Source organism: Pteropus vampyrus, unplaced genomic scaffold (genome assembly GCF_000151845.1).
Source record: "Pteropus vampyrus isolate Shadow unplaced genomic scaffold, Pvam_2.0 Scaffold163, whole genome shotgun sequence".
NCBI lineage: Eukaryota > Metazoa > Chordata > Mammalia > Chiroptera > Pteropodidae > Pteropus > Pteropus vampyrus.
The window spans coordinates 502,783-514,488 of NW_011888944.1; positions in this window are offsets into that span (position 1 = coordinate 502,783).

Consider the following 11,706-nt stretch of genomic DNA (forward strand, 5'->3'; position numbering starts at 1 on the left):
ATCTTTATATTTCCAAAATAAAGCTATACTGACATCTCTCAAGTACTCACTGTTTTTTGAAGCAGACTAAGCTGATGAGACCACTGTGTTAAGTTCTTTGAAATTCAACATTCCTTTTTAAGAAATAAACCCAGCTGTTGACTTCGTTAGCCTAGAAAGGGAGCAGAGAGGAGAAAAAAAAATGTAGACTAATAATTTACCGCAAAATTAAAAAGAATCTGAATGTATAGTATCACCCTCTGAGCTCATCAATACTTAATTTATATAAAATAAATACATAATTCATAACAATTTTAGATGAAAGTAAAATATTTCATTGAGAAAATAAAACAAATTTCATTACATACTTTAGCTTTATAAATGTAGCACAAAAATTCCTTACTAAATATACTGCTTTCATAAATTGCTTCACCATATTTTTTGTAGTTATTTCTCTGAAATACTTATTAGCAAATATGATGTGACTTAAATATAGTCTAAGATTTATTTTTTCTCTCCAAACAAGAGAGAAAATAATTACTTGTATGGAATACTTAGAATAATAGGTTTACTCATTTATAGAATAATTGGTTTACTCATTTATTCAGCAAATATTGAGTGCCTATCAGATATCAGGCAACAGTGCAAAACCCAGATATATCTGTGAACAAACAGATCGAAATCCTTTATTCTTGAGTTTATTGTCTGGGATATGTTAGGTAGCCTCCGCTCCTAAAAAAACATCAGTAAATTATAGAGTCTCTTAAAAGGTATTAAGTGTTACTTAAAAAATGAGCCAGGAAAAGAGTTCTAAGTATTTGGAATGGCCATTTGCAATTTTAAAAGAAAGGTCGTCAAGAGATTTCTGAGAAGATGACATATAAGACTCTCAAAGGAAGTGGCCGTGGGGAGACTTGGGGGCCCAAACCCTTTCACAGTGACTCTATGGTAAGCGGCTTACTGAAAAAGTACCACGGGTGACGTGTTTGCAACAGACGGTGCACTACGGCCCCCTCCGCAGACGTCGCTCGGACACTGGCGGGGGCCGAAAGACCTCAAAGCCCCCAAAGCCCCTCTCTCTATCACTCGCTCTCATAATCTGAAACACAGTGGGGTCGAGCCTTGTTGGTTCTCAACCAGTGGTGCTGTCCCCAGCTCTGGGGGCCTGTGGAACTGTTAGAGGGTGTCTCTGGCTGTCACAATGATTGGGGGACACCTCTGGCAGGTAGGTAGTGGGGGATGTCCAGAGGAAGACAGTAAACCTCTTGTAATGCATGAGAGTCCAGCCCAGAGGCTTGTCCTGCCGCATGTATGGATGGGGCCTCTGTTGAGAACTCAGGTGCAGTGACAAGGAAGCTCCTATCCAGAGCTGGTGGTGAACGTCCCCACCTACACGGCAGCAGAGAATGTGTCCTGCGGGATGCCATGTTTCTGTGCCCCAAGACCTCATTACGGTGACATTCAGGTCCCTTTCCGTCCTTCCGTCTCTCTCCCGCTTTTCTGTTTGGTGCATTCCTGGCTTACCTCTTTCTGTCTTCTTCCTCTGTGTGTTAATGTCCTATAACAGATCACTACAAGTGTGATGGCCGAGAACAACACCCATTTATTAGCTCAGAGCCCTGTAGGTCAGAGGATGCGTGGTGTGGCCGGCCTGTGCTCAGAGTGTCACAGGACTGAAATCAGAGTGTCGCCGGTCTCATCTGGAGGGTCTGGGGAAGTACCTGCTTCCAAGCTTGTTATTCTGTTTTCCGTTGGCAGAATGTAGCTGGTTCCTTGTGACTTTGCAACCGAGCTCTCCCACTTCCTTACTGGCTGCCCACCAGGGGGCAGCCTCGGCCCTTCCCACGTTCCCTGCCACAGGATTCCCGTCTTCCAGCCTTTCGTGCTTCAAACTCTGACTTCTCTGTCTCCAGTTTATTATATATTTAAAAATGTATTTAAAGATTACACAGTACAGGAATATGCTCTCATTATAAAACAGTAAGTAGGGATTAAGCTAAAGTCTTCCTTGACAGCCTTCTCCCATTGTTTTCTCAGGGGCAAAAAACCATTGTTAAAATTACATGGTCTTATAGATCTTAAAGATGTATATATATAAAACTATAGATCTTATAGATGTGTACATATAACTTATTAACATCTCTACATATTAATATCATTATTATGTGTCAAAGGCACGTGAGAGAGTCAGTCTGTCATTTGCATACGTATCTACCTTACTCTTTTGAACTTTGCATGGTATTTCATTGTATGGCTAGATCGTCGTATTTCATTATCACCTCAGTGGTGATCATTTTCACGGTTCCCGTTGCTAATACAAAACAACGCAGCCGAGACATCTTTGTGCAAATCTGTGCGGCTGTATTTAGGAACAAATACTCAGAGAGGTCCTAGAATGTATATTGGTGAGTATGCCGCGTCTCGCTTTAATCAACGCTACCAAATTGCCCTTCATGAGAACATTTAGATTCCCAAAAATGGTTTCATCGCAGGACTGCAAAACCTGATAAAAAGCTCTTGCTTTTCCCTAGCTGAATTCTGAAGGGATTGAGTAAGGAGGAAAAAGGTCATAAGGTAGAAGGCAGAGATGGTCACCGCTGCCTTCTTCCCTAACTGCGCCCGCACGCAGCCCTTCGCGTCAAAAGCGGGAGCCGCATCCTCCTTCTCCTGAATCTGGGTTGGCCCCAGTGAGCAGCCTTGACCAAAAGAACGTGATGGAACTCATGTTCAAACACTTCAAATCGAGGATATAAAAAGCCTTGCAGCTTTGGCTGGGGCTCATGGAATCCTTACTCCTGGGAAGTACCCACTGGGAGCTGGGCTGAAATGCTGTTAAGAAATGCTATTCTGTGAGCTGAAAAATCACATATCTTTATTATATATATTATTCTATGATATATCTCTACTTATAATTACATGCATTGCTACATTTATATCTTTATTATATAACCATTATTATTTATTACTTACATTATTGCTATTATTATTTATATCTCTTTATTATTTTTACTTGCATATTATTGCAAAGGCAGATATAGATTTGTGTGCTCATTCCTCGCGTTTTTTCCCTGGTACGAATTGATCTTTTATATCCTCTGCCCATTTTTTCTTAGGGGCATTTGTCTCTCTTTTCGATTGGGAGTTCTTCATATAGTAAAGTAACACATCGTCTGTGTAAGTTGAAAACATTTCTCTCCAGTTAAGTGTTTGATTTTTAATTTTAAAATCATACTTTAGTTTTAACAATATTTTTCTTAAATGGTCAGCATTTCCATGTGTGGATTTTGCATTTTGTGTTTTAATGAGGAAGGCCTTTTCTATTTCAAGATTATAAAGGTATTCCTCTATTTTTGTGACATTTCGAGAGTGTTTTTATGCTTGGGTTCTGTAATTATTTTTTTTATGATATGATAAAAACAGTTTTATTTTCATTATTACCTAAATATTTATCTACTTTCTGCAAACCGTTTATTGGCTATTTTATAATTTCCCCATTGTCTTAAACATATAACCTTTACTGTGTGATAAACTCTGGACTTCTGTTACAGGAGGTCATCAAGGGATGTGCCCTCTGGGTGACCCGTGACCTGGACCCTGGCAAGCAGAGGCTCCTCACCCACTCCCCTGTCCTTGAAACGTACACTCCACCCACTGTTCCCATAGCCAGAGCCATTTCAAGGACACGACCTTGAGAGTGAGGTGTTGTTGAGACCATCTGGACTGAATATGTGGCTACACCCAGTTAAGGCCTCTGTGTGAACTTGGAGATCTGGGCGGGCAGTGTAAAGATCTACTGGTCTCGTGGCTGCTCAAGATGAGCCACGTGTATAAGCTCCTTGCTTGTTAAACCTGCCACCTGCTGATCTGGAGTGGCCGGCCCCTTGCTTGGGTCTCTCCTTGCTCTCCGTGTATGGGGGCCAGCTCCAAATTTCACCCAGGGGACTCTTGAGGTCACAAACCAAAAACTTTCTTTCTGTTCCGTGGCTCTTCTTGCCTAATCTTGAACAAATAGCTCATTCATTGTTAATTAATCGATTCATAACACGTTGCTAGGATAATACAGTTCATATACTTTTATTTATTTTTTTCTTTTGGTCAGACTATCACCCCAGATTCTGGTTTAGATTCTCTGTAGATGATCCCATATTCTAGGTTTGTCTGGTTGCTTCCTGGTGGTGTCATTTAACATATTCTTATACCCTCCCCATGTTTTCTATACCTGGGCTTGATTAGAGTCAAGCTCAGTGTTTGGGACAAGAGCCCTTCATGGCGCATTTTGTGTTGTACCTTCCCGGGAGGCTCAATGCTGTCTTGTCCCGCTCTGAGTGATGTTACAGTGATCCATGGGTTCAGGTAGAACAGCTCAATCTCATCCACATAACGTCTCCATAATAATAATTTAAGATAGGCTTTCAGTCATTGCTGGTCATTGCCTGCAATGGTTGTAGTTTTAAAATAGGGTTTTCTAATGCTATGATTCCCCAGCCCCCTTATTTATTAGCTGGAATTCTTCTGTAAATAAGAAATTTTCCCTATTATCTAAGGCTATTTAGTTTCTGCCTGAGACAATTTATACAGGACAAGCAAAATAAATGCTTAATTACTTCCCTTTAATTGACAATGTTCAGGAAAAGAAGTTGGTGGTTCAATTGTCCAGTGACTCCCAGGGGTGTCTAGGGAAGTTCCTATTCTCTCTCTCTCTCGCTCTCTCTTTCTCTCTCTCTCCCCTACCCGCTACCTCTCTTGTCTTTTATTATGAACCTATTGATTTTCAAATATCAAACGGTTCCAATCAACCGCATTTCTTCTTTTGGACGTCCACATGGCCCTAGCTTTATTCCCGCTCCAGTGCCTTTGACAAGATCTGTCTTTGTCTCGAGTGTTTCTCTTGCTTTCTGACACAATGGAGTACCTCGGTCTCATTTTTTTTTTTTGCCCCAAATGTGGGAAAGAGAGTGTTTAACTTTATTATTACCCTCTTTCACGCTTACAACTATTGTCACTTGAAGAAAAAGCAAATCTACTTGATTGGAGTATAATTTACATCATTAACAACCACGTAAATGAATTTGGACAGATGTCTTTACCCACGAAGAGATCGTGACAATCAAGATATAAAACACTTCTATCACTCCAAAACATTCCTTGCCTCTTTCCAATCACTGCCACCAGAACCCCCAGCCCTCAGAATTCTAGAGATAAGGAGACCATGGATCTGCTTTTCGTCACTATAGATAGATTTTAGTTTTGCCTATTATTGAGCTTCGTCAGAATGAAATCATATAGAATAAAGATTTTGCGATTCATTCTTCGTTGTTCCCCGTGGCAGCGATTCATTCTTTTTCATGCCAAGTAGTATTCTGTGGCATGGATATACCAGGATTTGTTTAGCCATGCACTTTTTGATGGATATTTGGGATATTTTTTAGTTTGGGGCTATTCTAAATGAGACTGCCATGAGTGTTCAAATACAAATTTTTTTGTGTGTGTGTAGAGAAATATTTCCATTTTATTTGAGTAAATACCAGGGAGCAGAATTACTGCGTTACATGGGAAGAATAGATTTAACTATAGGAGAACATGCAAAGCTATTTTTCAAAGTAGTTATCCTATCTAACCTTTCCACCGACAGGTGCTCTACATCCTTGATAGCATTGTTTAATGTCTATTTCTCTTATGACGACTAATGGTGGGCATATTTTCATGTATTTATCGACCGTTTGTACATTTTCTTTTGTGAAGTTGAAGTCTGTTGCCTATATTTTAAACTATTTTTATTGAGTTGTATACATTTTTCATATTTTTTAGATACAACTCCCTTGTCAGATATATGAGTCACAAATATTTTTTCTCCATCTGGGCCTTCCAATGAATCTTCTTAAAGGAACCTTTTTATGAGGAGAAGTTTTTATTATTAGTGAAGTCAATTGTTTTTATGTGTTCTGCCTATGAAATATTGGCTACTCTAAGGTCGCAAAGCTATTCTGTGTTTTCGAAAGGATTTTATGGTTCATCTTTGGTATCTTATCCATTGTAAGTTCATTTTGGCATATGATATGTCACAGGGGTCATATTGACTTTTTTTTCATGAAACAGTTACCTTTCTATTGCTGAAATAACAAGTCACCACAAACACAGTGGCTTCAAAGAACACAGATTGGTTGTCAGAATTCTAGAGGTAAGGAGTCCAAAATGTGTTTTACTGGGCTAATAGCAAGGTGTTAGCCACACTGCATCTCTTCTGAAGCTCTGGGGGAGCATCCGCCATCTGCGGCTTTTAGAGGCGGCCAGCATTCCTTGACTCCAGCCCCACACCTGCAAAGGTCGCTTTCATCCCCACATCTCTTTCTCTGACTCTGTCCCTTTGCCTCCCTCTTACACGGACACCTGCGATTTCACTGAGCCTGCCTGGATAATCCATGATCATCTTCTCATCTCAAGACCTAATCTAATTCCATCTATAAAGACCCTTCTCTCCATGTAAGGTCATACATGCACAGGTTCGGGGTGGAGTGGTGACGGGGAAGGTATCATTCTGTCAGCCACATTTGTGTCGCAGGTAAAATGTGAAGTAAACTGTTAAGAACTACTTTTAAGAAAGTGAGCTGCATGGCGTTTCACCGATTTCACTGATCGGCTGGTATCGGAAGTTCGCAGGTACAGACGCATCGAGGGTCCAATGGGCTTTGGTGCGTTATCACATTGAATTCTACCCAGCAGGAAGTTTTCATTTGAGAGATGAAAAGAATTCCCAGAAGCTTATTTAACAACTGGAAGCTTGAGTGTACCAGCTGGTGTGAACACTCACCCACTCTTTCTCACACACTCTGATTTTTTTTTTTTGGTATTATTTTATTTTGTTCTTAAAGAATTTACATACTTTTGATTTAAAGACAAAGAACTGTACCCTGAGAATAACTCCAGAACTCTTTTTTGGAGCAGCTAAAGCATTTTCATTATCTATCTGTCACCAGCGGTCAATGGACATTTGGAGGAATGAAGAATTAGGTTGCCGGGCCAAATACACATGAAAAACAAGGATCTCAGAGTTGTGACAAATGCTCTGCCATAGCTTATTTCTTTTAAGATGCGGCATGAAAACCATGGAGTGTACAAAATCCGCTTGCCTCTTTTGCTCAATTGGTATCTCATTAAATATGATTTGACATTACAATGATGAAGTAATATGAGATTCCCATAATGAAAACATAATATTTTGTATGCTAACTTGGTCTAAAATACATATGCTCCCTAAAGAATTCTGATGTTTAAATATTGGAGGGAAACATGAATTAAAATATGACATCGCTAGTATCCTGATATGATTTTTCCTGACTGGTTATGGAAATAAAATATACATTCAAATACTTATCTTCCGAATGGTATAAACAACGATAATTATTTTCTTTGTCTGGCAGAGAACGAGTTGTCATGCGAATGCTTTTCCACATGACCAAACACAGGCATATCCCTTCGCCGGCCCAAGGTGTGTCATCTGGTCCGCGCTGCTGAAGCTGGCTCTCAGGCTCCACGTCCATGTTCCAGCCCCAGGAGGGGAGAGAAAAGATGAAAGACAACTGCGTTTGTCTCTGAAGACTTAACTTAGAACTTTGGCCCTATTGGTCAACATTTTTTTCACACGATTGGAACAACCTACCAAGAAAGCTGTGAGATGCGGTGTCCAGCTGGGCAGCCATGAGCACATCTCAAACTCAAAAGATGCTCATGTTTAAAAGACAGACAGACAAGGTGGGAGGAAGGGAGATCTGCAACTGTATATGGTGGGCTTGATTCTAGAGACAAGGACAAAATATTTTATTTTGAGATAACAGTATAAATGGAAATCGTGGAATATATAGAACAAATTATTCATTTCCCTCCACCCCTCCCTCGTTCCTTCTCTCCCATGCTTATTAAGCATTACTCCAGATCCTGTTCTAGATATTGGTGCAGGGGTGAGGGGTGACAGAGAGACAGGAAAAAACCCCCACCAAAACAAAAACCCTGCCCTCACGTAGCTAACTATTCAGGCATCAGAGTGGTCCTGAAGTTGTAAAAATTGAAATGCCCGGGGTGTACCCAGATGGATTGCATGAGACTTTAGCGGGGAGACCGGACAGCATCCCAGGCGATGCCCACATACAGCCATGCTAAGGACCACCGGCACGAGGATCAGCTTCCCCTGGTCTCCCGGGAAAGCTGGGCGATGAGAGACTGTGGCCTTCGAGGTGTCCCCGCTCAGCTGAAACTCTACAGTAGTTTTCCGTCGCTCTTTTTTTTTTTTTTAAGCCTCAAAATCCTTAAAGTGGTAATAGATTTGTCCTTTGCCATCATTTCCACCCTCACCGTAGACAACTTTCCCCTCGGGCTCCCCGCCGCCATCCTGCTGTCCTGTTTTAGCTTCCTTCAGTGCTCATTACCTCCTTCAGGTTTATATTAGGTTTTTTTGGTCACCAGTTCCCACTCTACCACCTGCCTTCCTCCTCCCAAGGTAGCTCCTACTCATAGGCTCTTGCATCAAATGTCGCTTCTGCAGAAAGTCTTTTCTTATCCACTGCCCACGCTGGACCAGTTCCCGCATTACGATCTCTCACAAAGCCCTGCGTTTGGATCTCCCAGCACTTATGACAGTTTCAATTAGATATTTAGCTGGATAATTAATTAGTTGATATCTAACTTTGTAAATAGACTCTACAGCTCTATGAAGGAACGTATTATTCTCATTTTGCTCATTGTTAAATCTCAAAGATCTAAACAAATGACTCTTGCTTAGTCAGTATTAATTTTATTTGTTTCTTGAATAAATGAAGCAGGCAAGAGACTGATCACATAAGATCTGGCACGGTGTTTAACCATTGAGGAATGATCTAGAGAACGTTACAATTAAGAGAAGTGGGCACTGGAACAGAACGTGCGGATCAAGCCTCCGTGACTCAGTGATTCATGTCATTAACAGAAATGGGGGCATTGGGGAGAGTAATCATGGTTTAACCGACTTATACATGGTCACTTCGCTAGAAAATCAGGAGCTGAATTCCCACCTCATTCAAAACAAATCCGTATAACAGAGAAGAAGAGATAAACAAGAGAAGTGCTTGGCATTTCAAGGCAAACGTAGACTTCTAACATAAAATACGATTGGTTCCCGCATTTTCTGGTCCTTGGGAATGACACGGAGGCACCTAAGGGGCCTTGGGAAAGCTGAAGCTCTTGGTGACTCTTTATCAGACATGTTGCACCGCTGGCTCTATCTTGACAGGCCTGTCCCAGGTTGATGCAGGTCATCTGTGACATCTGCGAGGCAGCCTTCTTCCCGGTCCCCTGAGAAGCCTGGCCGGAGATTGCCCGCTGTTACTCGAGTCTTTGGTGTCACATGTACTTCTCTGCTGTTCCCACATTTCTCTAGGCGGGAGCCCAGATAGGAGAAATAAGGACATGGACGTTCACCTCTTGTTTTCTTCCTGTCTTTCCCTTTTTAGTCTTCTCAGAGTACTTGTATTAATTTCCTAGGGCTCCCCTAAAAACGTTCCGCAAACTGGGATGCTTTAAAGAGCAGAGATTTATTATCTCATAGTTCTTGATGACAAGCAGGGCCGTGCTCCCTCTGAAACATGTAGGGAAGAATCCTTTCTGGCCTCTGGTAGCTCCTGGTGCTGGTTGGCGATCCTTGCTGCTCCTCGGCTTGTAGCTACGTAACTCCGATGTCTGCCTCCATTGTCACGTGCCGCACTCCCTGTGCACACGTGTCTCTGTGTCTCCACGTGGCCTTCTCATGTGTTTCAGTGTTTGCACATGGCCGTCTTCTTGTAAGGACTTCCATTATTGGATCAGGGCCCGCCCTGATGACCTCATGTTAACTTGATTCAATGTATAGAGCCTATTTCAGAATAAAGTCATGTTCATGTGCCATTACTGGTGGCGAGAACCTCAGCATGTATTTTGCGGGGAACACAATCTAACCATCAACAGCACTCACATCACTTCCTTTTATCAGGCGATGGCTGGCTCCCTGCCCTGGCCGCTGTAGGTGGAAGGATCTCTCTTTTAAGTTGCAGAAGAAAACTAAGACAATGGGACTTTTAGACATGGTTGTCCATAGGCCGAAGGAGGAGAAATTACTATTTGAAAAACTTATTCTCCAGACCATTGCCTCGGCTGAGGACCTTTGGCTTAATATCCAATCTTAAGTTTGCATGCCAAAAGCCATAAATCACCTTGCTCCTTCTCTTTGCATTCTGTCTCTGTCAGAGACAAGTCCTCATTTCTGTCCCCAGGGAAGTGTAAGCTAGCAAACACAAAGGCCACATATACAGAAAGGCAAAAGGGTAAGAATCCCATTAATAATGCAATGGTTACTATCTACGTAAACATCACTATCAACGAATAATCTCAGCTCTATGCTCCGGTGACCTGGTTCAGTTTCCAAGTAACTCAGAGTTAGTGTGGGATTATTTGGGTGCTTCTGTGAAATATGGGCCTTTGGGTCCCATATCTTATGCCATTTTCATCTAGAAGCTGACTGCTTTCTGCTCCAGAATAAAGATGTGAGTCTTCCTGTCTGAGATAGTCCTCTGCTCTCTGCTTGGGATCCTCGCTGCTGTGTCTACTGCAGATGAGCTGTGTCCTTCGAGGCCAGGCTCTTACAGCACCAAGCCATCTGCTCAATTCAGGAACACAGAAAAAGCATCTCACCAGCCTCTCACATTGTGTTGACCCAACATCTATTTGAACTGTCAGAATATTCCACTTCTCATTTGGCTGTGCTCATCTTGGTAGGACTAGTGACAGCTCAGTGGGAGAAGGGACAGTGGGAATAAAAGATATGAGAGGGAGAACTGAATATCAGACAGCCTTGGACCAGAGGGACATTAAACATTTTCAATCCTAGAGAATTTGGTGAACTTTGAATATCATTTGCAAATGACATAGACTATGAAAAATACTTGTTTCATGGTCTTTGTTTCCGAAGCAGAAACACTCACGAAGAAAACAGTTCCCATATGTTCTCACTTTCAAAATTGTGGAATAATTAGTGTACTTTAACAAGTCAGTGGATCTGTCTTCCATGAGTGCTTCGTATGGTACACACAGTAAAGAGCTTTCAAGTGCCTGTGGCAAGGCTGACACAGGATTGGAGTTCAGGTGGGTGGGAGGCTCTGATGATGAGATGTTATTTATTCTTCCTTAATTAGGTGGCTGCATTCCACATGTGCCTTGGTGGTTTTAGATAATAATAAACAACTTATTACCAAGCCCCTCCATAAACGCCCCAGAAGAACACAGTGAATATGTCAGAAGGAAATAAATATTTACTGAATTAACTGACAGTCTTGTTCACCAGTATATGCCAACCTCATGTTTGTATTTATTATTTTACCTTTTACTTTTTTCAATGATGACTAAAATGTCTGCTTTTTCCTATGAACCATATTTATTTTAAATCAACTTTTAAATATTCTTTCCATCATGATTCTTATCATTGACTGGGAGCTTATTTCATGAGCAGAGAAAGCTGTCAGAAGTGGAAATTTCCAAATAATTTTTTTTAATAAAAAATATTTTATTCATCAGGCTCATTCGTCATTGTCTGTAGGTCTCATGTGATACTCACCCCAATCTTCAAAGTGAGCAGGGCAGGGGTCCTTTCCCTCATTATACAGGGGAGTGTGGAAGCTGTGTTAAGTTCATTCATTCTTTTATTCTCTTTCTTCTTCCTTCCTTCCTTCC